Source organism: Buteo buteo, chromosome 18, assembly GCF_964188355.1.
Source record: "Buteo buteo chromosome 18, bButBut1.hap1.1, whole genome shotgun sequence".
In the NCBI taxonomy this organism is placed as follows: Eukaryota; Metazoa; Chordata; class Aves; order Accipitriformes; family Accipitridae; genus Buteo; species Buteo buteo.
In genome coordinates, this window is record NC_134188.1 from 7,184,186 (window position 1) to 7,199,820 (window position 15,635).

The window sequence follows — 15,635 nt, forward strand, 5'->3', positions numbered from 1 at the left end:
CTACTGGCCAGACAGGACACCATAGGGCCCAGATGCCCATCTTCAGTCAACTGAATTGTGCCCTAATTGTCTACTTTAAAAGTAGCCTTGGAATTCTTCCTAAAGTTTTTATCAGCTACAAACACAAGCATAGCATTTAACAAACACGCATACTGAAAATTATGCTGTTCCACTAGAAAATAAGAAGAAAGCCGACAGGAAGATTATTTATCAGAAAGAACACTATTGCAGATCAAGCCCAAAGACAGTGTGTGTGATAATCTTTGAATCTTTCCAAAGTTTTAGCAGGTATCAATAGGTTGAAATTGGATTTGAAATTCCTTTAGAGTAAGTTAACAATTCACAGGAAGGATCCTGTTTTGCAGACAGTTGTACTGGTTGAGAGATACCTTGATATTTGATATGAAGTTTAAGTAAGATCTTTATCCTTATGAAAAATAAGCATATGGGAGACATGTCAAAAATATTTGTAGCTTCCTTAGCCCCTGTAAATAATATTAGTTTGATTGTCACAACTCATAAGTAAGAGACAGAAAAACCACGGAGTAGCTCAACCTGCCAAGAAAAATTCAGGTTCCAAGGAGTAGTCTTGTGCTAACTACTAAATCTGTATTATCTTTTTAGAACTTTTTGCCACATGAATAAAAACATAGTTGCCAGGAAAAAAGAATGAATCATAAACATAGCTGTGAGGTAAGCCTGTAGTGAACTTATCCAAAGCTGTATTCCTATAGCTCCACTAGGTATTCCAAAGCCTCATAGAGCTGCAATTTAAATGAAAACAAGATTTTGTATGCAGCCATAAAAATTACTTTAGTCTAGTGACTTCTGCTGTTAATTAGGATTTTCTGCACACTGTGCAAAAAGACTCTTAGAGTCCATGCTTATCGTTTACACAGTGAGCTGGAAGCTGCAGTACTCATGATAAAGAGACTGACCCTGAGTCACAGATTATACCTGAAAATGACAGTACAATCAATAAACCCTAATGATGGATAGATGAGAAGCAGATTTCACAGATGGCCTCAACTCTTGGATATTTGCATCAGGAGCTGATTTCCGGATAGGCATGGACCTTGAAGTAAGCCTACCAGCCAAGAGTGGATACAGCAAATGTCTGCTGGAAACATGGGCTGGAAAAAATGAGAAAAATTTTCTGCACTTGCTCACAAGCTTGATGATAGGACAAAAGAAAACATGAATCAGCATGCATGTCCAAAAATTATTATCTGGCAACATAAGGTCTTCAATCAGTTTTGCATTCATCACAGATTAAAGTCTGGCATGCTCAAAGACATATGTGCAGGTGCCAACTATATATGCAACCTGAGACAAGAATTTACTGGCATGCTTAGGGACACTTTTCATTTGTTGTTAGAATGGGGGACTGAATGGATTATTTATTAGCATATTTTTTGACTCAGCTGAGCAAACAATAACAATAGATGCTGGTTTTGGGTTATTGACTGAACTGGCTACAAGTTAACCTATCATTCAGATACCAGAAAAAAAACCCCACAAAACAAAACCAAACCTAAATACAGATCCAGACAAAAACTGCCCTAATTTACACATATTTTCAAATATTCCAAAGAATTCATTAAGTGTTGTGTAAGAGACATTGTGTAATCATAGAATCACAGAATGGTTTGTGTTGGAAGGGACCTCAAAGATCATCCAGTTCCAACCCCACCCCGCCATGGGCAGGGACACCTTCCACCAGACCAGGTTGCTCAAAGCCCCATCCAACCTGGACTTGAACACTACCAGGGATGGGGCAGCCACCACCTCTCTGGGCAACCTGTTCCGGTGCCTCACCACCCTCACAGGGAAGAATTGCTTCCTCATACCTAATCTAAATCTACTCTCTTTCAGTCTAAAACTGTTAACCCTCACCCTGTCACTACACTCCCTAATAAAGAGTCCCTCCCCACCTTTCCTGTAGGCCCCATTTAGGTACTGGAAGGCTGCTGTAAGGTCTCCCGGGAGCCTCCTCCTCTCCAGGATGAACAACCTCAACTCTCTCAGCCTGTCCTCACAGGGGAGGTGCTCCAGCCCCCGATCACCTTTGTGGACCTCCTCTGGACCTGCTCAAGCAGGTCCACGTCTGTCTTATGTTGGCGGCCCCAGAGCTGAACACAGTACTCCAGGTGCAGTCTCACCAGAGCAGAGTAGAGGGGAAGAATCACCTCCCTCGACCTGCCAGCCACACTTCTTTTGATGCAGCCCAGAATGCAATTGGCTTTCTGGGCTGCAAGCACATGTTGCTGGCTCATATTCAGTTTTTCATCCACTAATACCCCCAAGTCCTTCTCCGCAGGGCTGCTCTCAATCCACTCATCGCCCAGCCTGTGCCTGGGATTTATGCTTGGGATTGCCCTGACCCATGTGCACTTGGCCTTGTTGAACCTCATGAGGTTCGCAAGGGCCCACCTCTCAAGACTGTCAAGATCCATCTGGATGGCATCCCTTCCCTCAGGCCTGTCAACCACATCACACAGCTTGGTGTCATCAGCAAACTTGCTGAGGGTGCACTCTACCACACCGACCATGTCGCCAACAAAGATGTTAAACAGTGCCGGTCCCAGTACTGACCCTTGAGGAACGCCACTCATCACTGCTCTCCACTCAGACATCAAGTCATTGATCTCAATTCTTTGAGTGCGACCATCCAGCCCATTCCTTATCTACCGAGTGGTCCATGCGTCAAGTCCATGCCTGTCCAATTTAGAGACAGGGATGTCGTGGAAGACGGTGTCAAATGCTTTGCACAAGTCCAGCTAGATGATGTCTGTTGCTTTTCCCTTATCAACCAAAACTGCAAAATTTGTCAGGCACAATTTGCCCTTAGTGAAGCCATGTTGGCTGTCACCAATCACCTCCTTATTTTCCATGTGCCCTGGGATAGTGTCCAGGAGGATCTGCTCCATGATCTTGCCAGGCACAGAGGTGACACTGATTGTCCTGTAGTTCCTCCAGGTCTTCTTTTTCTCCCTTTTTAAAAATGAGGGTTACGCCTTCCCTTTTCCAGTCAGTGATAACTTCCCTGGACTGCCACAGCGATTCAAAAATGATGGGTAGTGGCTTAGCCACTTCATCTGCCAGTTCCCTCAGGACCTGCAGAGGCATCTCATCAGGTCCCACGGTCTTGTGCACCTTCACGTTCCTTAGATGGTCTTGAACCTGACCTTCTCCTGCTGTGGGCATTTCTTCATTCTCCCAGTCCCTGCCTTTGCCTTCTGCATCTTGGGCAGTGTGGCTGGAGAACTTGCAGTGAAGACTGAGGCAAAGAAGTCGTTGAGTACCTCAGCCTTCTCCATGTCACAGGTAACCAGGTCTCCCATTTCCTTCTGGAGAGGGCCCACATTTTCACTAGTCTTCCTTTTATCACCGACCTACCTATAGAAGCTTTTCTTGTTGCCCTTGACATCCCTGGCCAGATTTAATTCTTTCAGGGCTTTAACTTTCCTAACCTGATCCCTGGCTGCTCAGACAATTTCTCTGTATTCCTCCCAGGCTACCTGTCCTTGCTTCCACCCTCTGCAGGCTTCCTTTTTGTGTTTGAGTTTGTCCAGGAGCTCCTTGTTCATCCACGCAGGCCTCCTGGTGTTTTTGCCTGACTTCCTCTTTGTTGGGATGCATCACTCCTGAGCTTGGAGGAGGTGATCCTTGAATATTAACCAGCTTTCTTGGGCCCCTCTTCCCTCCAGGGCTGTATCCCATGGTACTCTCCCGAGGAGATCCCTGAAGGAGCCAAAGTCTGCTCTCCTGAAGTCCAGGATAGCCAGCTTGCTGCCCACCCTTCTCACTGCCCTAAGGGTCTTGAACTCCACCACTTCACAGTCACTGCAGCCAAGGCTGCCCTTGAGCTTCACTGATGACAGTAACAATTCCAAAAAAAGTGTTAGATACCCCCTGTGTCTCAAGAAAAGATAATCCCCAAACTGAGAACAGTTTAGCCATCATTAGGTTTAACTAGAAGATAATAGAGACACACAGCACTATACTTAAGGGCAAAGAGGGGTGTTTTCTTTTAGTATAGATATTTCATTTGTCTCAGATATAAGATTAATCTTCACTTATGGGAATAAGAAAGCAATGACAGTGAAAACTCCCTTATCTATATATACTTCCTTTATTGCTCAAAGGCTAGCGTTTCAAAAAATACAGTCTATTCTATTCTCATGAAAAGGGTGTCTGAGTAGGGATTAGGCAGATGCAAGCTAGACAAAGAGCAGAATCATACATATATCATAATTATACAGTATTAAAAACCCAATAACCCATGTTGATGGGTTACTGCAGACACTTCAGAAGAAGTATAATGACTTCCCCTAAAAAGGCAGGCCTGATGAGACTGCTATTTTGCTCTCAGCCATCAGTCAAATTTGCTGTTAAGATGACAGTGTATGCTAACAAAAGGGTATTATTAAAGAAGAGAAAAAAGACCTTTTCCCATAAATGTATATATTTTCCTCAAAGCCCTGTTAGTTTAGCTGGGGGGCAGGGGAAAGGGGGAAGTTTCACTGCTGGTCTGAGTAAAGTTGACCTTGCCTTTCTTTTGAGAAGTTAGAATTCAAGATTTCAGCAGTCTCAAGTTTGCTATAATCCTAAACATGCTATGTTCAATACTAACATGAAATCAACCATATGCCTTCAAATGTAGTATCTTTAGTTGCATTTTCAATTTCTTAATGTATGCCCTTGCATTAGAACCAATAAAGACCTGCGCAATACTATAATATTGTCATATATTTCAAAGCAATGTTCAGTTGCATGAAGAACTGAAGCACGTCTACAACGCTTAACCTGAAATAATCTTTTGGAACAGGGAAAGTTCTTATTGATATCTTGGGTAAATTCTTTGCAAAACTTGACTGAAATGTCCTGGTAATTCCACCCTTGAAAAAGCAATGATGAAGGAGTCTACTTATCCCCCAAACCACAGCTTTTTTTGGCCTTTTTTAGTGGTATTTAAACCAGCTAGTACCACAACTTAATGTCATGACTATTAATGATGTTTTCGTTCAAAGGACCATCTAAATTTTGTGCTGTAACTTTCTCTACACAGACCGAACAAGAAGAAAGCATTGAATGTTCTTGAATTAAAACACTACATTTGACAAGATAATTTAATTAGACTCCGGTAGAAGGCTATCTGAACACAGTCCTTTGAGACATTGTCCATTTGCAGCTGAAGACAGCATCCATAGCATACAGCTGAACATAACGGTGGCCAGATTTTGTATATCAAGTCACTATCTTGTTTCAGATAAAAAGGATGCTTACGAAAATAATGTAAGAAACACGTCAAGGACTGACACTTCTATCATTGGCATGTTCTTCTACCTTTCTGCACTTGAGACTAAGAGACCTTCTAGCACAGAAACTGGCTCTGGACCACCTCCACCTGATGGCTACCAGTGAACTCAAAATCCATCAATCTGAGTACTCTGCTTTGAGGTCCTTTACATATATATATACCTGCTACAACATCCTGTGTCAATGAGTTTGACAGCTTAATTACTTAATAATTTGTTTTATTTTATTGCTGACTGATAATTTCACCGTTATCACACAATGAGAAACGGTGAATAATGAGCCCATCTTCACCTTTTTTCATGCCACTCAATGTCACTGACTTCTGTCACATAACCTTTTAGCACCTCTTTTATAAGCTGAAGAGCTGTAACCTGTTTGATTATCTGTTGAAGAAGCTATAGCATCTCCTTGACATGTTTTCTGCCTTCCCCTGAATTTTTTAGAACCTTGTATCTTTGAGATAGAGTAACTGCCTATGGTATTTAAAATTAATAGAAACATATCAATTTTTTCCATATTTTTTTTTATATTGCCCTTGGTTCCTATTCTACTAATTCATAATACTCCATTCACTTTTCTGATCATCACTGAGTTGTGAACTCATATTTTCAGAAAGTTATAGTCAATAATTCCATTACTCCTCTTTGAGGATCCAACAGTATTCAAAAACAAATGACTGAGGGCAAGGGCTAAAGCAAAGATCCTTTGAGAAGTTACTTAGCTGAGAATGGAAGTTACATGCCCAGGAAATAGTGCTGCTGTTTCAGTACCAACTACCTTGATTAATTCACTATTATTCAGCTAAAGCGCTCTCCTTCCTACCAGCTTTATTCTTCAAATAATTTATGAGTTCATTGAACAGCACATGTTCCAGTATCTATTATCCCAACACCTCACTGGTATTCTGTCTCATCTAGGGTAAAAAATAACCATTTATTCCCACTCTCTCTTCCCAGGTTTTTAAGTAACTATTTGCCTTTGAGAGAATCTTCCCTCCTACAACTCAGGCTCTTTGAGAGTTTTTGGTAATAAATATTTTAAAAACTTTGAGAAAATTCATTGATAGTTCTCTTGCATGTGTTCTTTATTCATGTCAGGAGATAAAATCCAAACAATTATCTCCTATGACACTACTCCAGAACTGTTTATGTCATGTCATATATGTCAATGAATAGGTGGGTATGCTGAAGCTTTTGACAAATAGATTAGGAATATACGTAACTGCCCTTTCATTGCTAGCAAAGGAGACCTCAATCAGATTTGGTACAAGCAACTTGGAAAGCAGACTCTTTTAATTTTAAAGCAGCTCTTTAAAAGCATACACTCATTGTAGGTATGCGATAGAAGAGGAAGAAAACAACAGCAAGAATCAAAAACACCCTTCGTAGAATAGAACTTTAAACAGAGAAAGTGGAAGCAATAGATGACAACATGACAAAGGGCTACTGTACGGAATTTGTGTCTACAAATACTGCCTTGTTAGAATGAACTGATCCTCCAAAGTGATCAAACCCCAACGCAGAAAAAAATGCACAAAGTCCAGAACACCAAGAGATCTGAATTTTCACAGTCAATAGAGGACCAGGTAGGAGCTGCTGGGATTCAAGAGGTTTTCAGAGTGTCTCCTGCTTTTTTTATTTTAAACATCCATTTTTTCCTGTCTATTATAGAATAACTGGAACAAAGATGCTCATCATCCTTCCTGCTGATGCTGGTGACAATGTAAAGCAGAAAGTGAGCTTCATAAAACCAACAAATGATTCATAAATATGTATGACGTAGTTCTGCTCTGTCAGAAGTGGAGCCTCCCTTACAACAAGTATTTTTCACTTAAAAACATATCATTTATTAAAAACATAAAACAGTCTTGACAGAAAAGAAAAGAATCCTTCCTCTCCTGCAGAATGTCAGAATTGCTCTTCATAGCTCTTCAACTGTTTAGGGAACTGGGTGCTGAAGCCAAAGCATCAAGTGCTGTGCTAAAACCATATATATATATATTTTTACGATTGCAATGATATCTATGATATCACTATGAAGTGATCCATATAGCTTGCACCATTCTTCCAGGTAAGAACAGAAATTATATTATTTCTCACCTTTCTTTCTCTAAACTAAGGCTTTACTGTAGGCTATCCTTTCCCTAAAGCAATACTGTGAAAACGTGCAAAGTAAGTAAATAATTTTTTGCCCAGGACAAACTGCTAAAGAAATCTACCTATCTTTTCTTTTAGAAAAATCTTCAAGTGTATTTTGAACATATTAATACTTTTTTCAAAACAACAAATTCAAATGATCTATGGTCTTTCTTTATAACACTTCTTGGGATGGAGGAAAACTTCCATAATTTCCATTAGTTCATTCCACTTGCAAACATATAAACATCTGCTCCTTTGAAAAGCTGTTGTATGCTCAACAACAAAATTGGTTTCATGTTTTTCTAGCCTTTTCAATCAAAGTTTTTCTTCAAAATTTTAGAATCTCCTTTTTAAAGAATCAGCCCGACTGCAGACATCTAGCTCTAAATATTTCCAGACTGGCTGATCCCCAATTCCTTCTATGGATGGAGTACCCAATATATAGAATCATAGAATCATTTAGGTTGGAAAAGAACTTTAAGATCATATGTGACAAAATATCATTTTTCCACTTTGGCAAAAACAGTAGGAGGAAATAAAATCCTGTGAGGAAAAAAACCCTAACCAAAATAAGGTAGTTTCAAAGGAGACATGATTATAAAACAAAAAAACCCCACAAAACACAACAACAGACCCCAAACAAACAAACAAACAAACCCCCAAACAAACTCAAAATCCTGTTGAATTCATCTGTAAGAGTTTGAGAAACCAGGTAAGCTAACTGATAAAAAGTTAATTTCTCTGGTGATATAACATATCCAAAACATCATGTTTTCTTGACAAAGGAGACCCAGTTCCCCCTGCTTTTTGGTTTACATAGTACACAGTACTATCAAGAGTTGTCAGTTCTCATCAGCAATTCCTGAAGTTGATGCATTTTGGACTTCCTGAAACTCAAAACATTGCAACGAAGCAACTGCTTCTCTGAACGCCATTGATCTTAATTCAGACAAAGTCCAACCTATGCAGTAAGCATCCATATTTTCACTGACTGGGAAAAGTGAAGAAGCATACTGTCATGAGTTTGGTTAACCTGCCAGAAAAGGGAAGCCCTGATGTCTGAAGGAATAATCACTCAATGCTCAAGCAGCTGCCATCTGAGTGAATTTACTATAAAATGTTAGTTGGAGAATATGAAGCACCAGGAATATGTATGCTACCATACAGTACACATACCAGACACTATCATATATACCATACATACATAGATAAGTAATTCCCCAACCATAATGTTTTTTCCCCCACCAAAGCCCACTGGTTTCACGCAGCTACAATGAATCTGGTGGAATCACAATATGGGTGTCTACAATTGCCTCAAAGAATTTTATAGACTGATAGGAACAGAAGAGCATTCTTCACGCTGACAAGACCACGAAGGTTGTTCAGTTAGACTTGTCTTGCACCGACCAAAGCAATTGAAGAACTTCCTGGGATGATCTTGTATTAGTCAGCCATTGAACTAAGGGAAGAAGGAGATCCCATTGTCTGCAAGGCTTAGTGAACTCATCACATGCCTGAAAAGATCCTGAGAAGACCTCCTGACTTCATTCTAGGTCCATGAAGAACACAGGTTATCCAATGATAAATGTCCCAAGAGAAGTAGTAATATGACCTTGCACTTCAGACAAAAAGGCGGCTCTGGCCAGTGCCAAGACACAGTAAATGGTTTTCTAAAAACAACCTTCTTTCTAAAGAATAGAAGGCTTCAGAATCCAGTGTCAGCTCAAATAGCAAGGAGAAGGTGGCAGGCCATCTCTGGACTCCCATAATGGCTGCCACCATACTCTTTTCAAGACTGGTTACAACCTTCTTTTTAAATTATTTTGGGGAGTTTGTTTTTGAGAGTGGAGTGGGAGATTCCAGAAAAAAATTATTTAATCAGCCAGATCCTTCCATTTTGATTCTCTTTTCCTGGTGTTTGATTCAAATACTTGCAGGTTTTGAAATCAACACCAGGAAAACACCAAGCACTTTTTATTTATGTGCATGTGCACCTCTTTGAAAAATAAATATACAAAATACAGGCATCTCCAAGTCTCCTAGCAAAAGTCTTCATGCAAAACTTCATAGCCTGAAGAAGTGTTGTGTCTAAAGAAATCAAGCCAGGGAAACTGTTTTACAGTATGATTTTTCACATATTACATTTTTCACAAGTAATGTTGCAAATTAGTTTAGAATTCATCACTAAGAAAAAGACTTTATTTGGGGACAACTGACAGATAGTTATGTAAAGAATTGCCTTGTTTCTGAAATTAAATAAATTGTTGGGTCTAGCATAAACTTATATATATATATGCTATTTTGTCTTTTTTTAATTAATGCATGTTTTTGTTTTGTACACATTGTACAAATTCTTGAATTTTGAAACTTTTTCCTCAAAACTCCTATTCTAAAATCTACCTACTTTGCTACCACACAGAGAAATATGTTTTTACCAGTAATTTTTTATGATAATAAAGAGCAATGGTGTTTACTATACAAAATCCAAGTTCTGTAGATCAACTCTTAGAAAACAAACAGCAGCTGTCTGACCAGGTTTATACAGACATGGTATTATGAAGTTTTCAGAATTGTTTATCTTAAATGTTCATCTTCATAAGTAGTGAATGCTTAATGCACAACCACAAGTAATCAATTTATTTGGATATTTTTGTATGATTTACATATGTTGCAGTTTCCAAAACTAATTCTTCAATTTCAGAGGCTGATGCCTGTTATGTGACTTAAATCAACAGCAATACTGACAAACACATTAATTTGGAACACCATGGTGAGTCTCTCCACCGAAGTGGAAAAAAAATAATTAGAAGTTCAGTATCACTCTGTTAAATCTAAACCTCCACATATTAGCAGAAAGCAGGTAAATTTAACATCAAATTTAACATAATGACAATTTGTTAAGAGACTGCAGATTACTAAGATTTTCAGGGACATACACCCCTAACAGAGAATCAGTGTTTTTCTTCTAAAGCTTTCATAAATGTGTACAAATGTTGACCTTGCATGACCTTTAGAAATTATCTAAAACATAGTAGTTAATCGAACAGCTCAATAATTTGACATATTATTCCCCATTATTTGCTGGCTAAAGTCAGAAACTAAAAAGTAAAACTAGCACTTATTTAACCTTGGTAATTTTCATGAGGTTTGTGGACAGCATTTTAATTACAAATAGTATACATGATTATGATTGCAAGGTACACTGCCCAGGAGTATTTTGACCTGACATTCAGAAAAAGGTATTTGGTTGCTCAGTGAAAACTATTGTATTAAAAAGAATTTCTAAACTAGAAGCCTCAAGAGCACTTTCTTTCCTTGAAAGCTGTGATGTTTTATAACAAAACCTTCATAACAGACATACATGCTATTCCTGCTTTGGGCTTTATAATAGTTGATAAAAGACAATAATACCCATATTTACACACTCATATAGTACCTGTGGACTGAAACCCATTGCATTAGTTTTATTTTAAATACAGGTTTCAATACCATATTCAGAGAATCATTATTACCAATACACTGAAAAACTGGAAGACTTTAAGAGGAGCTTCTCCAGTCTGTCCTGATAGATAATACTTATCACTTTATTAATAACTGAAATGAGAGAGTATACTTGTTAAATCTGAGCATGACATTAGCTCAAGGAAAGCTAGAAGCCAGAGCTGGAAGTCCTGGTATACAGGACTAAAATTCAGAACAATAATGCTAAACTGAAGGCATGATCTAGGAGAAAATTAAGATGCAATTCAAGAAGGTAAATAGTCTAGCTAAGAATAATCAACTGAGAAAATACAGGATGAGGACAAATATTATGTAGCTATTCTTCAAAATGGTATTTTGGTGATTAGAGTTACCAAGAGCTAAAAGTGATCAGCAATAGAATATTCTTGCATAAAAGACAACACGCTGCCTTGAAGTGTAAACTAATCTTTACACTTTACTTGTTGGTATGGCTACAGCTTTATTTTTTTTTTTTTATAGAAGGTACTCTACCTAAGGAATACGGAAGAACTGAAAGGAATTCAGCAGAAAATATGAACTACCAGAGGTCTAGAAAAGGCGACATAAAAGGTAAAATTAAATAATTAGGAGTCTTTCAGTTGACAAGAGACTGAGTGGAGATGTAACAGAAGACAGGCAAAAACAGCCAGAATGGGCATGCAAAGTGAAAGCTCACTGTGCTCATTCTGCAGGAATACTACTTGTTTGTGGCCACCAGAAGGAATGCTTTCCCAAAAGCTAGCCCTCACCTTCTACAGATTTATAGTATGTACTCCTCAGCACCTGGGTGTTGAACTTGTAACTAAGATGGAATTTTCTTTAGTCAGCATTCCATTTTGTATTAGTCTCTTGCTTCTACAGAAACATTACACTCAGTTAACAAGTTTCACCATGATTTTACCTAGTCCAACCACACCGGACACGTTTAACAATGAAGTAAGAAATTTTCTGTCATGGTTCAAGAGAAGTCTTCAAGAGAAGGCTTTAAAGTATAGCAGTACAAGGTTTGCAAACAGAACTACAAGAAAAATGCTGTATATGCAACCATAGCTTTCAGGTAAAAGCAAATACCTCAACTGTTTCTCCAGGTATATCTTTACCCCAAATCTTCGAGGTGTGCATTATCTTCAAAAGCTGGTAACTTAGTTTTTACAGCAAAAGTTCATGTCAAAAAAACCCCTATTTCCTAAATGACTTCTCTTGTTTTTTTCTTTTCCAAATTTCCCACATTCCCGTACCTTAATGGCATTTTATATGCCTCCATTGCTCCACCTGGCCACTTTCATTGCTTAAGATTTCACATGCTGTAAAAGAACATTTGTTTGACACACAGTTACATTTAAGCTCCTGACTTCTAACACCAGCTCAGCTTAGCTACATAAAATTTGGACATGTTATCAGAGCAGAAAGCTTATTAGCAAACAAAACATTTTGCTTCAGTATGTTATAAAAAGGCAAAATTCCATACTCTACCTCTGTGTACCTGAAGCGCTGCTCCATCAACAGTACTTTTGTGAGTTTAACTGAGATGCCAATATGAAGAAAATTAACTGAAATACCTGTTTGCAGAACTGAGCACTAAATCCATAGGCATCCAAATACTAAACCTGCACTCAAAATCTTAAAATAGATCCTACATCACTACATTCATTACCTCTTAGTTACATCCTAGCAGTCATCTTGCAAGCAATATATTCACTTTCACAAAAAACACGTTGAAAAGTTAGTCAACGACAGTTTAGAATGACACCTTCTTTAAATGAACCACACATGCTTGCTCCTATGCAAACCAAGTTTTAACTGTCATGCTGTCAAGAAAAACTTTAACTCCCTAGTCATATCTATCTTTTTAAGGAAGTAAGAACTCCAGAACATTTTATAATAGAAAAATGTTTCATATGTTTAATAAAATCTGCCACTTGCATTAAAGCCCAGTGAGATGTTAAACTTGAAGCTGACAATGAAAAAAAAAAACAAACCACAAACCAAACCACAACCAAAGAACAAAACACACAAAAGTGGGAAGCATTTCAAGTTTTATACATGCCTATACTTCTCTTTCCTCGGCCCTCTCTCAGCTTAGTGCAATATAAAAGTCCATTAATAAAAAACTGAGCATACATAAAGCAGTCTCAAAGCTTCATTGGGTCATTAACAGTGATAGACCTTCTTAGGGAATATAACTGTGTTTATTAAGAAAAGTCCCGGTCTGAAAAATCACCTTAAGTACAGTGCCTTATCAATGTCCAATGAACATTCATAGGCACTACCCGCAGTGACAAATGTATGTTGCTCAATCTAGTCTGCACTTGAATGCTCCCCTAAATCTGGTTCCAAATCTAGTATATTTAAAACAAACAAACAAACAAACAAAGCCAACCAAACAGGAAAAAAAAACCCAAACAAAAAGCTATACATACTTTTCTGATCTAATGACATTAAGCTTGTTGCACTTAAGTTTTTCCTTTGGCTTTTGCAACAAATTTTGTGGGATTACCTTGGTACTTGAAAATTTGGAAGTAAAACGGCACTGCAACTGGTAATTCTCAAGGTAGGTTATCTCCGATTTGACAAAGGGAGTTAGTGCAGAACATTCCCTATAAGGGGGACTTCGCCTTATTTGATATTACTTAAATCTTCTCACTCTCAAGGCAGTTTGCAATGTACACTTCTTTGTTCTGGCTGGTAAGAAGGAGGCTTTTGAAGGTAGAGGTTTTTTGTTTTTCTTTAAGGTGGTTCAATGTTGTTTTCACTTTGTAGGAAAGGTACTTAGAACCTCTATGGTGCACCCCGTTCACTTTTTATTTCTTAAATGATTTTAGAATAAGCAAAAAATAGGAATCTGACTTACTGTCCTTTATACAAGCTATGAGCAAAGGGTGATGAAAATAATCGTGAAGCATTTAAAGTGGGATTTAATCTCCAATAGTGTTAACGATAATCCACATATCTTATTAGAAGTTTATACTTAATCCACAAATGTTCAGTTAAAAAGCCCCAGCAAAGCCTGACTCAAAAAGAAAAGCAGTGAGTTTACAGTTATGTCATACAACACAACAAACACACTGAAGCCTCAGGTATGCTGCTATGCATTTCTTTCTGGTAGGATTTTGTTGTTTGTTTTCTTTTCCTAAACATATCTAAACTGACACAAGTAGGTAAGCCAATTTCACAGAAGACTAAAATGTGGCCATTAAAGACGCCGACATTATACCTCTACGGATACTTAATCCTACCTCTCCGTGACAAATGGAAACTCAGCACGCAAGAGTGAAACAAGTTCGGTGAACTCCTGCCACGCGAAGGGAAGCTGCAGCACCCACTGCCCACCGGCAACAGCGTCCTATACCTCCCCAAAAAGGCAGCACACCCCCCACACACCCCTACCCCATTCCGCCCCCCGCGGCGATCCTCTCCCGCTTCTCTCTGCCCCTCACCCGCGCTGGAAACTTTCTGCCGGCCGCCGGCGCTGAGGCGAGGGGCCGGGGGGGGGGGGGGGGTCCCAGCGGCACGACCACCAGCCCAAACGCCACACTTCCCCGCCTCACCCCCGGCGGGAGAAGCACAGCCTCAGGGATCCCGCCGACTTTCGGGTCTCGCCGAGCGAACCGAAGTGCAACCCTACACCGAGGACTGCCTCCTCTTGCCCTTCGCCCCTCAGGCGAGCGGCGGGAGGATAACTTTTCAGATGACACTCGCACTTGGGACGGGACGGGACGGGGGCGAAGGCGCTTACCTGATGTCCCCGCTCGGCTGCGGGGCAGGGCAGAGTCCCCGCCGTCCCCTTCATGCCCGAGGGGCTGGCGAACCCGCCCGGAGGCACGAGTCCTCATCCAGGTTCCTCCCCGCAGGCAGCGCCCTCCTTCCCTCCACCCGGCGGGGCGGCAGCCCCGGGCGCTGGGCGGGCGCAGCTCTGGCAGCCTGGCCGGCGCGGCGGGGAGGGAGGAACCGGGGAAGGGAGGAGAAGAACCCGAGCAGGGGGCGGGAAACGGGCTGCGCCCTCCCTCCCGTCCGCCTCCTTCCCTCCCTTCTCCTCACACCGCCCCGCGGGCAGGCAGCGGCCGGGGAGAAGCTGCCTCTGCCGCGCCGCCGGCCGCCCTGAGGGAACGGCGGCGCGGCTGAGGGGGCGCGGGCGTCCCGCCGCAACCTCCCGCCTTCCCCGCGGCAACAGGCGCCCGGCGCGGCCCCAGCGCCGCCGTTCTGACAGGGCCAGGCCCTGGGAGATAGAGGGGGCTCGCTCCCACCGCCGCTGCGCCACCGCCCCCATCGCTAATCGCAGCCCCGTCTCCCCGTCTTCGGCGGGCGGCGGGTCCCTGGGAGGGCAGGGAGCAGCCGGCGCCTCTGGAGGGCGCCCCGGTCCCGCTTGGTGCGGGGCCAGAGTGCGCCTGGGCGGGGGGCAACGGCCCGGCGGGCCTGGACCCGCCGCCGCCGCCGCGTCGGGCTGTGGCGGGGCGTGAATTTGGGGTGGTGGCGGGGCAGGGGACGTTCGGGGTCGGTCCGTGAGGGACGAGTTTGGGAGCGGGTTTCCTGGAAGGCCCTGCGGTAGGAGCCAGGGGAGGGCAGAAGTTGAGGAGGGGGCGAAAGGAGCAGGGGGCGGGTGGTGGAGGAGGTTGGGGGAATGTGGGGTCGGGAGAAGAAAAAGGGATCTGGGAGGTAGGGAGGGAAATTGCCCAC

At 41.4% G+C, this 15,635-nt stretch overlaps 1 protein-coding gene across 2 annotated transcripts in view; it reads right to left on the reverse strand.

Moving 5' to 3' along the window:
• SGCG (sarcoglycan gamma) overlaps positions 1-14,896 on the reverse strand; it is a 153,323-nt gene extending 138,427 nt beyond the window's left edge. For both annotated transcript variants that reach the window (XM_075050731.1, XM_075050730.1), the window contains exon 1: positions 14,698-14,896. The gene's annotated coding sequence lies outside the window, so the exon portion shown is untranslated. The remainder of the gene's footprint in view (positions 1-14,697) is intronic.
• Positions 14,897-15,635: the final 739 nt, after the last annotated feature.